Source organism: Protopterus annectens, chromosome 1.part2 (genome assembly GCF_019279795.1).
Source record: "Protopterus annectens isolate FY-2018-M chromosome 1.part2, PAN1.0, whole genome shotgun sequence".
NCBI lineage: Eukaryota > Metazoa > Chordata > Ceratodontiformes > Protopteridae > Protopterus > Protopterus annectens.
This window is the reverse complement of record NC_056727.1, coordinates 191,663,355-191,681,148: the sequence shown is the minus strand read 5'-3', so window position 1 is coordinate 191,681,148 and position 17,794 is coordinate 191,663,355.

Here is a 17,794-nt window from a genome sequence, read left to right as displayed (position 1 = left end):
AAGGCATATCAAATCAGTGTATTTACCATCAAAATCAGAGAAGGCCATGCCTTCAATTGGCTTAGAGTGAATTAAGCATATGGACAGGGTAATTTAAATAGAAACAATGCAAATAATGCCCATGGAAACCATAAGCCTGGATATAACACTACTGGTATAAGTATAGACAATAACAATGTAAAAGATAAAGAGAAAGTAAATGAAGGTTTTACAGAAGTTACAAATTGTGTTGCTGCCCATAACTCTATTAATAACTCTAATACAACAGGGCATTCTAGTATTTTGACCATTGAAAGGGTGATAGAAGGTACCACCCCTTCGGTACCTCCTTCAAACATTTCTAATCATGAACTGACTCAAAATAGTAATGCTACAATTAGCAATACAGTGACAGTTAAACAACAGGTGGTATGACCAAAGGTCCCTCAGGCCACCCAGTTGAGTGGTGACTATAATCATACTAATGTCATGGATTTTCCACAGTTCCCCCTTCCCATTTCTATGGAGAAGGGGATGAAGAGAGGCCGCTCTGTCAGCCATGGCAGACAGAAGTGGAAATTGTCAATAGAGAGACAGTTAAATCAGTCACTGAAGAAAATGTGGCAGCAGATGGGAACAGCTTAGTATGGAACATTTCTAAAAGGAACTTGGACATTGTTGAGTTTAATGTCCTTAATAAGGGACTTAACTTAATTCCTACCAGCAACAATAATCTGACTAATGTATTGATTGATGTAAGAATGTTCCTTAGAAATGCCATGTTACAATATGAATTTGGGAATAACACTATGGAACGCAAATGTAGTTTCAAGAAACCAAGTGTTTATATGCCCAATAACCATGAATTAATTGAAGCATTCTATAGGTTAGTTGAGGATGACTTGCATGCTTTTTATAATGAAGGTGGTACCAGTAAAGGTAGGAATAAAATTAGCAGACCTAATTTTACTTTTAAGGACTGAGCAGCTCTACATAGATTACAGAATGACCCTAATATAGTCATCAGGCCTGCAGATAAAGGAGGCCCCATGGTGATCATGGATAAGGAGGGATACTGAGAAGCTATGCTTAAAATGTTAAGTGATGCTAAATATTACCAGGTCATTAGTATGAACAGAGTGGAAGAAATTAAATATAGGTTATTTTCAACGATACATGATTTGGTCAGGAGTTTTAGTATTACACATGAATTGGGCAGATTCCTTGAGGTAGAGTACCCTATGGTTCCGGCTATACAGGCCTACCTAAAATTCATAAAGATAATTTAAACCCCCCATTATGACCTATTGTTTCAGGAAAGGGGTGGTGCACTGAACCCTTTTCAGTATATGTTGAAAAGATTCTTCGACCTATATTAGAGAAGAATATTATTTTTCTTAAAGACACTAAACAATTTTTGACAGACCTGTATAGTTTCACAAGTACATATGCAATAAATTCAGACATTTTATTTGTTACATTGGATGTACAATCCTTGTTCACTGTCATTCCAAATGAACAAGTTATGGGATCAGTTAAGAAATATTTAATTAAGCACAGTGATTTTGATGGTAAATACATTGATTTGATATGCCTTTTCCTTGAAGTAATCTTGGAAAATAACATTTTTGTATATGAAGAAAAGTTCTATTTGCAATGTGATGGCATGGCTATGGGCACTTCATGTGCCAATATGTAAGCCAACATGGTTTTAGCACTATGGGAACAGGAATGTCTATTTATCACTGATATGTTTAAGAAACATGTGTTGTTCTATCAACGTTTTGTCGATGATGTTTTTTTAATCTGGAATGGGAAGGCTGATGAATTAGAATTGTTTGTCAATGCAATGAAAATGATGACAGACTATATTAATTTCACTCTAAAATATTCTATCACTAAAATAGAATATTTGGATGTGTTTGTAGAAAAGGTACTGGACAACTATGTCAACACTGGTGAGTTTAGAAAAACAAGTCATAGGAATACCTTACTATACAGACGCAGCATGCATCCTTTATATATTTTTAAGAACATTATAAGAGGGGTGGTGGTGCTGCGGTAGCGTTGTCGCCTCACAGTAAGACGCTGTCCGGTTCGATTCTCAGCTAGAGCATCTTCTGCGTGGAGACATGCGTGAATGGGCATACTTTCATTGAATGTTGTGCATCAGGCCTGGCAAGCTGGTAAGTAAAAATCAACTGCCAATCATTAGCGGACCGGAGTTCAACTGTGGTGACCCCTAACCAGGAAAAGCCGAAAGACACAACATAAGAGGGCAAGGAATGAGAACTTCCAGATTAAATTCTACGGATGTAGTATATCAAGATGAGTTAGTATGCTTTAAGAACAGACTCCTCAACAGAGGATATAATGAAGTAGAAATAGAAAGAGGTTTATCAGACCTTGATGATATAAGAGAAGGTAGAGCTGCCCCATATTATTCTAGTAAAGCAATATCAAATAGCGCAATAAGGAATGACTCTTCTTACATCAAAATTCCCATGTTTTATACTAATGACAATGGGGCCATATTTGACATTATCAATAATCATTGGAAAATACTCACCACCAACATTGATTTTAAGAACATTGTTGGTGAGAGACCAGTATTTAGATTTAAAAATAAACCCAATTTGAAGAGGATATTATGTCAGTCTGTACACAAAGACCTTTATATAGAGGGAATGGGCACGGTGCCATATGGAAAATGTCATTTTTGTGGGTTTATAGATACCAGTGCTAATTTTATTCACCCAGACACTGGCAGATAATTTAAGTTTAATGTTAATGTGAGTTGTGATACCCAGCATGTAGTTTATCTGGCAGTGTGTAATACATGTTCAGCATTCTATGTTAGGAAAACCAATAGGACATTTTGAACTAGAATTAGAGAACATCTATATGCTATTAGAATTAATCATATTAATAATGCCCTAGCCAAACATGTAATGATTCTAGGTGACACCCATACATTTAGTTTCATGGTTATAGATATAGTCACACCCATGATTAGGCAAGGGGACATTAGAAATGGCACTGAGAAGAAGGAGATAAACTATATTTTAAGGCTTAGAGTTGACAGAGGTAAGGGACTGAATGAGAGAGCTTCCCTTCAACCTATTATGAAATCATGTAGACTATAGGTTTAATAATCATTTCACCTTAACAGAATAGGCCAGTTATTTATCCTTTCTCTATGCCTATAATCATTATGTAAGTAAGGCACTAATTCTAATGACATTATATATATTTTATATCCCATATTTCACACCCCTTTTTTAATCTGAGTCTGTCCTGTTTTATATGATGAGTATATTTTTAAAACAAAAGGGTTTTATTTATGTATTTCATATGGTATGTATAAACCAGCTTTGTTTAATCAGTTTTTAATTAATTATCATCCAATTAGTCTTATACGTCATAATTCTTGAATGGTTATACAAGGACTGAGTTTTGTGAAGGGTGTTTTTTGGTCTGATAAAGCGATTGTGAAAGCGCTTACCTGTGCACACCATTAAAGTTTGGAATTTTATTACACCAGCGAAAGCTCATATTTTATTGTTGCATGGTTGCATCTGCCGTAATTTTGCTGTTTTTTACGTTTAAATAAATAAACTTGCTCAGAAATATGAAACCAAAATTAAATACTTTATTGGGACCGCTTATAATCACAATCAAGAAGTAACTGAGAAATAGGCAACACTAACACCTGAAGACATTAAATTGCTCAATGACATCTTTATTATGTACAAGTATGTACAGATATCCTGTTTAATTAAGATGCAGACCATCAGTCCATGCATGTATGCATACATCCAACATTTCTTCTTTTTTCCAGTAACCTGTCCTATTTATTACCCAGCTGTAATAATGCCAAAGCCTTTCCTCACACCTGATAGGTGAAATGATTTGAAGACTGTTTTGGACAAGGCACCAGTATATCAAAACACACACACACACACACACACACACACACACACACACACACACACACACACACACACACACATACACACACACACACACACACACACACACACACACACATACACACACACACACACATTTATTTATAAATACACACAAGCATATGGGTGTACCTGATCAAAAGCAAAATATCTAAAAGTAAAAAGATTTAAACTGGAAAATATCTAAACACATAAGAATGGCAAAACTGAATTTATACTAAGAGAGGTTTTATGCCGTTTTCCCACTGTTGTGTGACTTCAGAGTTTGTAGATATATATATATATATATATATATATATATATATATATATATATATATATATATATATATATATATATATATATATATTTATCAGGGGGTGGGGTGATATAAGGGCATTGCTCCCCTGCAAAAACATTGGGAAATGTGACAACATCTAACCATATAGAAAACCATTGCAAAATATGACAATGTCAAACTACATTTTCTCAATGTTTCTGCAGGGGCAAGTCCCACTGCAACTCTTATGTGAGATAATACACCACCCACTCCCTGCTAATTATATACACCAGCTCCATGGTCAAACGGCAATGGGGAAAGTGCATACACCCTTTCTTAGTATAACTGCAATTTTGTCAGAGTTTTGCAGTTTAGATCTTTTTAAACTTTAGATATTTTGCTGTCAAGCTGTCAATCAAGTGTTGTTTAGATCATTTCACATTCACCCATAGATTGATAGATAGATACACCAATGTATGTGTGCAAGCACACACACACACACACACACACACACACACACACACACACACACACACACACACACACACACACACACACACACACACACACACACACACATTAACACATGCACATATATACTAATGTGTACATCTGTTTGCTCAAAATGTTTTGTTTATGAAACTGCAACTTTTCAGAGACAAAACATCTTGAAATATGTACTACTTAGCTCAAGATTAGAACAGAGGGCTGGGCTAGAAAACAAACAACATGGCATTAAAGTCTGTTAGACTAACTGGCATAAAATACATTTGGTGAAAATGCAATATACCTGGGATTTATAAAGGACTGCCATGAACAGTGGTCAACCACTCATAGGTGCCCTTTCTATTTCAGACTGAAGCCCACTGCAGTGATTCTACATTGCCAGCAGAGTCACCATGGTGGGGTGTCTCTGTGACTGTGCTATATACTAAACAGACATTCCAGGAGAGTTGCTAATACTAATTAGCCATATGGTCTCCGTGATTGGACTCTCTCGTGGTAATTACCACTGAAAAGTTCTGTTTAGCACCGTTGATAATTGACAGCATTTCAGAGACATGCATTTTACACAATAGGAGAAGCTGCCTGCACCTTTATACACAATTAATTTATACTTGGGATGATTCTTCCGAAATCTGAGATTTTTCATTCCAATTCCCTGGGTGCTTATCGCTGCTATTCAAATAAATTTGCAACCCACCTAGTGATATAGGGGTTGATGCCTAGTTTGGTGAGTTTATCAATAATTCCTGAGTGGGGAATGGTATCAAAGGCCTTGGCCAGATCAAGGTAGGCTGTATAAACTGCCTTGCCCTCATCCACAGCTCTGGTGACTGACTCAAAGAAGTCAACCAGGTTGAGCAGGCATGATTTAACTTTCACAAAACCAAATTGCATGGGATCTGAAGTTTGGAGATTCCCTATATCCTTGCCAACTAGGTCAATGATGACGTGCTCCATAGCCTTACATATCAGGCTTGTCAGGGTAATGGGACGATAATTCCCAGGGTCTGTAATGACTCCCCCTTTATGGAGATGGATGACTGTAGCAGTGCACCATTCGGTAGGGAAAAAGCCTGAGGTGAGGCTGTGACTGAACAGGGCACACAGATGTGTTGCCAATTCACTTTGTACTTCATGCAGAACACATCCCAAGGATATTGTCAAGTCCCATGGAAGCTGTATTCTTGGCCTTGGACAATGCACCTTTAATCTGTGTTGCAGTAATGCTGGGTGCCTGGAATTCCTCCGATGTTGTGATTGGTCCTTTGGGGGGGGGGTAAAGTTGGCACTGAATCTGTTGGCCAGTATGTTGGCAATATCTGTTGGCTCAGTATAGGAGGTACCATTGTACAGTAACTCAGAGCAAACCTGGGTATTGCCGTGGAGATTTTTGATATAACTATAGAAGGTTTTGTGGTTGTTTTTATCGTCTACCGCAATTCTGCCTTCATAACTGGCTTTAGAGGTTTTGGTGAGGGATCTCAATGTTTTGTTATGGCTAATAAAGGAGTTTTTCCAGTCTTGGGACTTCACCTTTTTCTGCAACAGTTTCTTCCTTCTGTTGTAGAGTTTATTAATGGCAGGGGACAACCAGATTGGCTTCCTTTTTTTTGGATGAGAACGTCTTGGTTCTGGTGGGTATGGCTAATTCCATCATTTATGTACATGTTCATACAGTGCATTTTGCAAGTTAATCTTGCAAAAGAGATTGAGGTCCCTTGAGCAGGTGTTTCTGATACCACTGGACTTCAGAATTTGTAATATGTCTAATAGAACAGGGTATGCTGAGACTCTATACTCAAGGCTCAGGTCACCTTTTGGTATATGATACTGAGAAGATAAGCAAGGCTTTTAGATGGTATGCTTAGCTTTTATGTTTTAGGTATCTGATTTTTTAGTGAAGAAGCTCTGTGGTCATTCCAGCTGAGACAAGTGTTTGGACAGGTACCTAGTGAAAGGGGTATTATGCACAATGATCAGTATAATGACTGCCATGTATGGAGGAACAATACTGTTCCTGGATCTGAATGGCATACCTTTCAATATAAGCTGCACAATGAAAAATGCTTCCTTACAGCCATTGATATATGGTGATCAAAGGACAGCTCATAAGTTCCCAGACATCTAACTATGGAGTCAGTTTTCAGGGAAGTGTTATCAATGTGGTAGTTACAAAGGGACTCATGCTTGTTGACGGATATGATCATACATTTCTTGGCATTTAGCTTCAGTCTATAATTTTTGGCACTGACTATTTGTTTGGGACAAGCCTCCTTGTAGGATCAAGGTGTCCTCTGGGGAATATATGATGGCACCAAGTTTCTGCAAACTTGGTCATCCACAATTGTTTAGTATTAGCTTTGGGCTCTGAGAAGTAAATGCCAAAGACTGTGACACAAGGACTGAATCATGGGGTATACTACTAGTAACAAGTCTTTTGGAGGAGGTAGAGCCATGCACTTTTACTTCCTGTGTTTTATCTGTGAGCCAGTTTGTTAGTCAGAGAGTTCCACAGGAGTTAACATTTTGCTGGGAGAGTTTATCTATGATGTCTGAGTGTGGGATGCTATGGAACAGCTTTGCAAGATCCAGAAAGCAATGTGCACTGGTTTGCTCTTGTTCATTGCTTCAGTGACTTTTTCAAAGTCAACAACGTTAAGTAGTCAGGAACTGCTCCTAACAAATCTGAACCGGGCTAGGTCAAGAGTCTGTAGGTTACCTATATCCCAGTGTATTAGTTCCATAATGATCCTTTCCACAGCCTTGTAGATGAGGCTAGTCAGGTTCATGGGTATATAATTACCCACATCTATAGAAGCTCCACCTTTCTGCAAGGAAATAAGTGTTGCTGCTCTACAGTCATCCAGCACAAAGTGTCTTTTAAGGCTGATATTGGGTAGCATCTGTAGGGGGTCTGACAATTCATGTTTCAGGCTACCCAGTAGGCAATCTGATATGTAATCTGGCCCCACAGATGTTCTTGACCTTAGGTATTTCCTTGAGAACTTGGTCTTGGGAGACTTTGGGGTGGGGGAGATGTGGGCATTTGATCAGAAAGTATTGGATGGAAGGGGGGTAAAGTTGAACATGACTTTGTCTGCTAATATACTGACTATGACATCTGGATCTTAGTATGTGATGTCATTTACTATTAGCTCTGTGCAGAGCTGGACATTGTTTCTAAGATTTGTAACATAGTTAAAAAAGGCTTTGTGGTTATCTTTCACCTGGTTGGCTATTTGTACTTCATATGTACATTTGGTCAATTGGCTCAGGATTTGGAGTCCATTTTATTTTGGGCTTCTTGACAATCAGATTTATTTTTACATGCAATGAGTTCTCTTCTTTTACGGAGTATGAAATTGAAGGCAAGGAATTTAATTAAATTATATTATGTTAGTAAATAATTAATCAGCTTTAGCACAGTAGCACAGCCATGTTTTATTTAGGTGCTGTCTAAGTTATGATTTGAATGATGACAGATTGTGTGTTATTCTGATTAGGTGAATGATAGATCCTATGGTAAGTAGAACAGAGTGAATCACGAGCACTATTATTGGATTTGGTTACAGTCAAGAGGGATGTGTTGGATGATTTAAGTTCTCGCTTGACAGAGTAGTATTGTAATGTATTTTGAAGAGCTGGACATTTATGTGGTGTGTAGATAAGTTTTTAAGCAGTGATTGTTTTAGTAAATGGTAAGTAGTGGAGTGTTTCTATCCTGTCTAACTTTCTTTACAGTAAATTTAGCAATTTTGTTATAACGTGATTATAGTTCTGATGTTTCTGTTATATCTGAGTTAGTTAAATTTGGTGAGGCAATCAGTAAAGGGGAAAGCAGATAAAAATCAATCTATCTAGGTTATATCTATCAACAATCTAGGTACAGCAGGTTATTATATTTGGACCCCAAGATAGCTATGGGACATTGTTAGAAGTATTATGTAAAGGCATTGTTGCCAAAGTTAGTGACATACATTCTTTACCAGATTATGCTTACTAAAATGCTAATGGGGTAGGCAGATATGGGGTGGATGGTACTAAGAAAGTAAGAAGCAGCTGCTTCAGTAAGAGCGGAAAATGGCAAGGGATGTTTGGTACATGTTGGTACATTCAAAGAGTCAGAATTATAGTTAAATATAGAGGAAGTGGGTTTTAATGAGAGAGGGAAGTCGGAAGAGAGGATTAAATGAGTGAAGATGATGATGATAAGTTAGAGTAGAAGAGTGATGGAGGGATAGAGAATTGGATAGAATGATGAGAGGATAGTGAAGGTGTAGGATAAAGTGTTGGTAGGGAGGGAGGGGGGTATTGGCGGTGTGGGGGGAGTGGAGAAATGAAGAGAGATTTGGAAAAAGATAGAAAAAAAAAGGGTATAAAGTAAGCTAATGCTTAGCTCAGGCTAATAGGGTCAGGGGTGGGGTTATCTGGTTTGCTAGGTTAAGGAGAGTAGAGACTGATTCTCAGAATTTCCTGAGGTTTTGTTTTATATTTGTTTGGGTTTTTAGAGTAGTAGAATGTTTTTGATTTGATTTTATTTTATTTTTATTATTTTATTTTCATTATGGAGCAGGGCAGAGTTTGGTTTTTTCTGTTTTTTACCCAGACTTTATCTATGCTCTATAGTTTGCTAATTAATTTTTTTAGTAGCCAAAGGGATTATTTTTTTTTATCTTCTTTGTCATTGAGGTGGGGAGTCTAGTAGTTTTAAGAAGAGTTTTGAGGAAAAAGAGCATTAATGCTAGTCTAAATTTTTAGACAATTCCAAGTCCAGTTCATTGGTTTCAAAAGGAAGGTTGTTGTTGAGAAGTTTTGGTTTTTTGGTTACGGATAATTATATAATTATGGGGTATGGATTGAGTGGGGACTGTGGAGTGGTGAATATGGGGTGGTCACTAAGGGAAGGGGAGAGGAAGAGTTGTTGGAAAATAAGTGAGGATGGGAGACTAGATAGGATCCAGAATACCCCGCAGAGAGAGGTTTTTGAGGGGCGAGTTACAGAGTTGATTAGATAAACCCTAGCTATTGACTGTCTAAGTGTCCATAAGGTATGGCTTTATCTTACAGATGGACCCTAGTTTCATGTGTGCTTATTTTTTTTTTTTTGATAAACCTGAGATAGTTGAAGGTCAAACTTGAATATTTCATTGATTAGAATGCCTTTAGTTGTATTTGAGATACTTTTCCTATCTTTGTATTGTTACTTGAGGATGTGAATGCAGTGAATGACAGTTGTGCTATTTCTTGCAGTATATGCAGAGCAGATGCCCGTGAAGTCATATGTGTATCACGTGTGCATTGCACAATTGAGGCTATGCTGATTGTAGATTTTACTTTATTTGTAAAGATATTAAATTATAGTGGGTCCAGGACTGATTCTCGTGGGACTCCTGTGGTAACTGGCAAGAGAGGGGAAAGGTTCTGCTGCCATTTTACTGCTTGTTGTTGCCCAGTTAACTAGCTGCGGAACCATGTTAAAGAATACTGACTAATTCCAACGGATAACAGTTCAGTGAGGAGTTTTGATAGGAAATGCTATTGAAATCTTTGTATAGATCTATGTAGAGGGAGGACACTAGCTTGCCTTCAATTCTATATTGCTTAATAGTATTAGCAAAACGAAGGCTGTGGTATTTTGATTGGAATGGAAGCCATGTTGTGTGTTTGTTAAAAGGCTGTTTTTGATGAGGTGAGTAATGAAGTGGATAAGGATACATTTTTCAAATATTTTAGGCAGGGGGGTAGAATTGCTATGGATCTGTAGTTTGAGATTTCGGATGAGTTTAGTTCCTTTGTGTAAGGTAATGATGTATGATGTCTTCCATATTTCAGGTACATGTTTTTCTGTAATTGAACAGTTAATAAGTATACAGTTAGGATGGGAAATGGCATCTGCTTCTAGTTTTAAGTGTTTGGCCAGGTAATTTATTAGCTGCTAGGATCATGGACTTTCCCTAAAAAGGCACTATGAGGGTGGCCAAGGTTTTAGTCAAAGTACAGAAGGCTTGTGGGAGTGAAGGGGCAGATCATACCAGCAAAGCGGTTTGCACTGTCTACCATCTTATCCCAAACTGATATGTATTGTACCGTCCTTAGAATGACCCCAAAATCTAAGCTAAATTGTTGAAGTCAAGTATCTTTTGATCTTATTGCTACATCATTCTCGGTGATGGTAAAATACTGCTCAAGGCTAGGTTCAAAAGTGCCTCACACATATATTCAGAAGACTCCATCATGTGTCATTCAGAGAAGTATATCTCACTTTATTTACACCCGCATATGCTATGACTGTGCTATATGTGTATTTGTGATGCAGGGACTTGTGTGCTTATGTGATGTGATGAATCCTGACACCTGATAGGCAAATGACCGTGACCCTCTATTTGCATAGCCTGATGACTGGTGCATTAGTATGTCTGACAATGGAGTCACCTACGATGAGGTTATTCCAATGAGGACAATTTTTGTTACCTAACTGTCCAGTTCCACAAAGTGTTTTAACCCATTATTAGCTGCTGTGGCTATTTCAATCTTAGCAAAAAATAAAAAATAAAAAAGAAGATATGGTAAGACACAGGAAAGACTCACATTGTTTGGGTTTTGAACTTATGTTTCTGTTAGACATTATTTCTATCATGAACATTTCTGTAAGATAATTTTACAGAGAAAAAAACCTGTTGTGCTTATGTCTTATTTGAATAATTTAGGAGTTATTGTTTAGATCAAATTAATAATTATTGGCTACACTTAAATAGTATATTAAACTATTTACATGCCTTTATGATAATGATGTATTCAGTCTAATGCATTTCACTATTGATTCACAAAGACAATACCTAAAACAGAGTTAGAATTGTATATATTTTTCAAGGATATCTGAGAATCTGAAGTTTCCCTTTTCTTTGTTGTATTTTTTTTTATTTTCTATGATGTATATATGTTTATACTAAATTTAATAACACAGTTAACAAAAAAGGAACCTTGAAAGTTTATTGTTTTGAATGCACTTTTATTTAGAAGTTGTGCTTGCATGGATTTGAGATGCCATCATCTCTGTTTTAAAAACCTTAAGAAAAAAGAATGCTACTTTCACTGAACCTCTGTTATTATGGTTTAATACAAATAGCATTCTAGAAATTGCTTATTTTATGGATTTACAGATGTCACATTGCTTTTAATAGAAGAATGAATATAATACAGTACATTTTCTACTAAAACTATTAAATATGTTTGCTGCAAAGTGCTTTTCAGTCTTTTCTGAATTATGGTATTCATACAGTAAACATTTTAGATTTACTGTATTCTTCTTTTGTTCAGTCATCATTAAGAAATGTTTAGTACTGTTTCAGTGACAAACTAATTTTGCAATGATGGTGATATTGTTTTATAAATTAAGTAATAATTCAGGTCACAAGGTAAACATTTACAAAGTCCACTGTGCAATGTTTTTTTTTTTTTTTTATATTTTCACAGATGGCTGTCTTAATAATATTAATATTGTTTTTTAATCAAGTGAAAATCATAACATGAAAACTTTAAGAAGAAAGTAGTGAGTTATACTCATACATTTTTAATGTTCACAAGTGGAGTGATTCACAAGCAAATATTCCTATCCTGAAGCTTGTATTTCTAAATACCCAGGTGAAATAGCAGCACTGCCTTATTAACAAATATCAGATGGATAAGGCAGGTCAGAGATGTCCTGAAACAATATTCTCTTTATTGACTCTACCTGCAACTGCTACCAAAACAATTGTTAGATAACTTGCCATCCCCTATCTTGAATAATAGAATACATTTAAAAAACCTTTCTCATTGTCTTAATGTGGCCTCTTATGTCCATATATTTCACATGTATAGGAATTCATGTATTATATGTATGATTGCATTGCATTTTATGCATTCTGAGCTTGCATTTTTATATATTTTTTCTTTTTCTCTGACTGGATCTTTTGACCTTACCCTATCAGCCTTCACTCTTACCATTAGGTTCTGAATTTTGCCATGTAGACATTCTGTATTTAATATTGTTAATCAAAAAGACCATGATGTATTTTGTGTTCTTTGAGTTTGGGTAGTGGCTGAAATGGGTCAGAAGACCAGTTCACTTACTTGGTGAGTAAGTAGTTAATATAGAGGATTATGATCAGGTCACCGATCATAACCAGCTTGCTAGGTATTCGAGACATGAAAGCCAAGAAATTCACCTCAAGAGAGAAGCTCGAGTGGTGAATTTTGCCATCCATGTTGAGAACACATAATAAAGGGTTAGGATCAGAGATGATTATAATTCTTTATAGTACATGGTGCTTTATCTGATTCTTGTACTACTAGTAACAAAAAAAACACTAAGTATTTTGATGACTTTCAAAGCTGTAAAGCTCTTAGCAAGCACTGTCAGAAAGATAGTTTAACATAGTCTCTTATGTTTAGGCAGTGCATCTCAACTGTGCAGATTTTTGCAGAATGTCCAGAATTTTGCCTTATATGTTAGGTCTGTTCTTCATAAAGCCTGTATTTTTTGACAAATGTCTGAGGACTGAAGTCACTAAATTATGACACACAAATATGAGTCTCAGACTTTGTATCTGTCAGAAAATGCAGGTGAACACAAATCCTTTTATTTTAGCAGGTTTCTAAGGTTATAAGATGAAGTCAGGGAACAGGCAGAAACAAATTGTTGCTCTTATTTACATCAGTCCACAAACCCTTTTTCCCATTTTTCCCTATGTGATCAAGATGTCACTTCAACAGTGAAAATCATCTAGAGCCAAGTTTACACCGCTGCATGGCTAGCCCTGCCATGGTAGTTCTTCCACACAACACACTCATGGCCAGTTTAGAGTGTCCAGTCCACCTACTGCATGTCTTTGGAATGTGGGAGGAAACAGGAGCACCTGAAGGAAACCCACATGAATACAAGGAGGTCATGCAGACTTCAAACGGAAGGCACCCCAGCAGAAAATCAAATCGGAGAACCTCTTGCTGTGAGGCAACAACTCTCTCACCTGTGCTACTATGCCACAGAAAACTGTTGCTGTCTGCTGCTCAGTATTTGCAGATTTGACTGCCTAATGTGAGACCTGGCCTTAACAAGTTAAGCATACGATGCTTAACATTTGTTCAGATCAAAGGTGTTGCACTACAGTAGCACTTAACTGATTTGTCTTTTTCTGAAAATCAGAGTGTAATCACCACACTCCATGCACTACAAATAAATAAATGTATATCTGGTCAGCAAGGAGCACTACATTTCTGACATAGCCTTTTCAGCTGAATGTATCTCAAATTAATGAAGTCCAGGCTGTAATAGGGCTAATGCATATACGATGCGATTCAGAAAGACAACAGAGCCTTCTACAGTGCACTGTTGAAGTAATTCTCCCATTGTGCTGTGTGCTGATAAGCAGTGCTTTCTGTTTTTACCATCACTGCATAACACATTCAAACTCTGTCATACTTATATTAAGTAGGTCTCCAGAGACATGCAATTCCCTTTCCAGTTTACATATATGTTGCTACCGCTAATGCTGCTACGTTAATTGTACTAATTCTAGAACTTTTCCCATTGAATGTGACTAACTATAATGAATGGGTCAATGTCTGAAACTGGATCATATCATTTTATTAAAAACAATTTCACTGCTTATCACAAACTACTTTCATTGAAAATAACACAAAAAGAAAGCCTGCATCCTAGTTTTTCCTATCAATTTGGATGTTTTTAGTTGTACAAAATTTATTTTGAATTTGCACGTGTGTGTGTGTGTGTGTGTGTGTGTGTGTGTGTGTGTGTGTGTGTGTGTGTGTGTGTGTGTGTGTGTGTGTGTGTGTGTGTGTGTGATTTGCTTCTAAATTTACTGTTTAAGTAATATTTATTGCAGCTGAGTGTTGCAAATACAGTGCATGAATGTTTTTTGTTTTACTTTAAAGGCATTTCTTTGTTTTAGTGATTGTTTGTGGAGCTTGTATATTTACACAAGGTATGTGAGGGTAAAGCCCCACACTTGGATAATGTGAATAGTTGGAACCATGGCATAATGGTGTTTTTGTGGGATTTTCACTGGAAGTGGATTCACATGTTATGTGTTCTATGACAGTTATTTCATTTAAAGTTGTGTCACTGAAATGACATAAGTCTACATAAAGCAACAACTACACATTTGCCCTTTCAGGCTATAAACTATTTTTAATGGCACAAAATATTGCTGCGCAAAGTCATGGGTCTATATTACGTTATCGAACGTTAACATGCTCAAAAACGTAACTATAGATACCAAAACATCGAACTGCTAAAATATCGAACGTTGAAAATATTGAAACTCAGAATATCAAACTGCAATGGTTGGCCCACTTCCTGTTCTAGCTCCTTTTTAAAACAAATCTAAACAAGCACAATCACACACCCTATAAATATGTGTAACCAAATTAACGAAAATGTATAAGCAACTGAAATTCACACTGTGTGCAAAACTTCTTAATACAAGTCACTAATATTCCTAACCAACTTAACTATAATCTACAAACAAATGTACGCCGTTCACCAATTTCTGCTCATGTGAGGGACTGTGCCCCCCACACCCCCCGCTAATTATATATACCAACTCCAAGATTGCACTACAGTGAGGAAAGGGCAAATTTCCCGATCCTCCCTGTACCGCGATCTCACTGTGAACAGTTCGGTGAACGGCATGTTCGATGTCAGAGCACCAAAAATGCCGTTCGCTGAACAGTGTCTTCAATAATTTAACAGGGACCCCAATTACACAGCACTTCCGAATCAAGCAATAACGTAGTTTTTTCTAAATAATACTGCATTTCACATACATAAAGATTCAACATAGATCTACTTTACTTACAAAGTTTACAACTATAATAATATGCATATTACTTAATATTTATAATTTACTCAATTGACTGTGAAGTGATGTCGTACTAATGTACTACATCACTAGATGTCACTTGGCCAATCATATCTTTTCGACAATGGTGCTCTCGCTATTTTCAGCTTTCACTATTTACATCCTTCACTATTTTGGTGACGATATTTACGTTTTTGACCATATAAACATTTGATAACATAATATAGACCCATAAAATCACTGAACCTTTAATAATCCACAAATATGGTTAAGCGTCTAAACCTGTAGACATCATCAGAACTGTTGTTAAAAGAAAAAAATCATGTTAAAATACATTCATGAAGTGGCATGCCCCCTAAATGCTTTAATCAGCATGTTATGCATAAAAAAAAGCCAGGAAGCCTTGTGAGATAACTTTAAAGGGCACACAGCATTGTGAAGTAAAACTGAAAACCAATTGAAACATACAATGAAATAAAAATATAAATACAATGTGATCCACTAATTTGTAAGGATATCAACATAAACAACTTTAGTTTGCATCCTATAATTTCCTGAAAGTACTGAAAATCATAATTTATTTGCACGTTTTTTTCAACTTGCTGGTGATAGATTCAATTTCATTGATACCAGGTTTGTTAGTGGCATCTAATTTAAGTTGTCAAATAATTCCCAGTTCAAAAGTTTGTTTTTCCAGCCAGGATCCATGAAACTAAGGGAGCATCCACATTCATTACTGACAGCTTACTCCCCAGCCTGTCAGGTTAGATGGTGTGAAAGGCACTTGAGAAGTTGAAGAACATGATTCTGAGGGCTCCTCCTAGTTTGTCCAGATGACTGTATGCTCTGTGCATAAAGTGGATAATGCAATCTTCAACCCCTATCTTCTTCTGGTATACAAACTGAAGGGCATCTAGTTCAGACCTGACCTTGGGGCAAAGTACTTCCAGGACCAGCCTCTCAAGGTCTTTCATGCAGTGTGACATGAGTGCCACAGGCTTATAATCTAAAGTATCCCCTGGGTGTGCTTTCTTTGGCACCAGAATCAGGCAGGATATTTTCCACAACACAGGTACCCTATGAGTACTGAGACTCAAGTTGAAGATCCTTAGTAGCACCTCTCCAAGCTGCAAGGAGGAGGTTTTCACCACCTGAGGGCTAATGCCATCAGGCTCCACTGCTTTTGTAGAGGAAAATCTTCTTAGTTCTGTGATCACCTGGTCCTTTGATAAGATGATACTCGAACTGCTAGCCTTTGCCAGCTGAGGTAGGATTGTGGGCATTTTTTGTTTGTGCCATGTGGTCTGGATGTGATTATGTACCTTCCTTCCCCTCTGTTGAACAGTAGAGACTGGGGGAGATGCAGACAAGGTATACATTTTGCTATCTAGGAGGGCATCTTCCCTATGCAAGTAGGGACAATATCAAATGTGTGTCTGGTGTGTGTTATCAAACCAGTTAAAGAGCATATTAAACTCACTGTTTGTCTCTCTACTCCCTCTGTGACACAGCTGCCGGACTTATAGCCAGTAATGGTCTTCATCCCTCTCCATACTTCTTTGCTGTTCACTGTTGCATTTTTTTTATCTAACTTCCTTCTGTACCTGTCCTTCCCCTCCTTAATATTCTCAGCCAGCTATTTATGTGCCCTTTGCACCGTGTCCCTGTGTCCAGACCTGAATACTCTCTTTTTCTCATTCAGGAGGCTTTTGAGATCCTTGGTGATCCATTGCTTGTTGTTTTGGAAGTAGTGTATAAATTTTAACTGTACAGTGGTTTCCACATTGAAGTTGCTCAATTCAGTGACACAGTCAGTGAGGCTATTGATGTCTTCTCCATGAGGTTCACAGAGGGCATCCCAATCTGCAAACTCAAAGCAGCCCTGAAGGGTTGCATTGGCTTCTCTTGTCCACTTCCTGACCTTCCTGATGATGGCTGGCTCCCTCTTAACCAGTGGCACATAGAGGGGAAGAAGATGCACCAGGTTGTGGTCTGATCTCCCAAGTAGTGAGATGGCTGTGCAACAGTATGCTTCTTTAACATTCAAATACATTATGTCCAGTGTTCTGTTCTCCCTGCTGAGGTAGTTGACAAAGTGGGCAAAAGTACTGAGCTTTCTGTTTAGGCAGACATGGTTAAAGTCCCCGGAGATGAGTACAAGAGCATCTGGATGATTTGTCATGAGTCCCACATAGACCGAGTGGATGATGTCACAC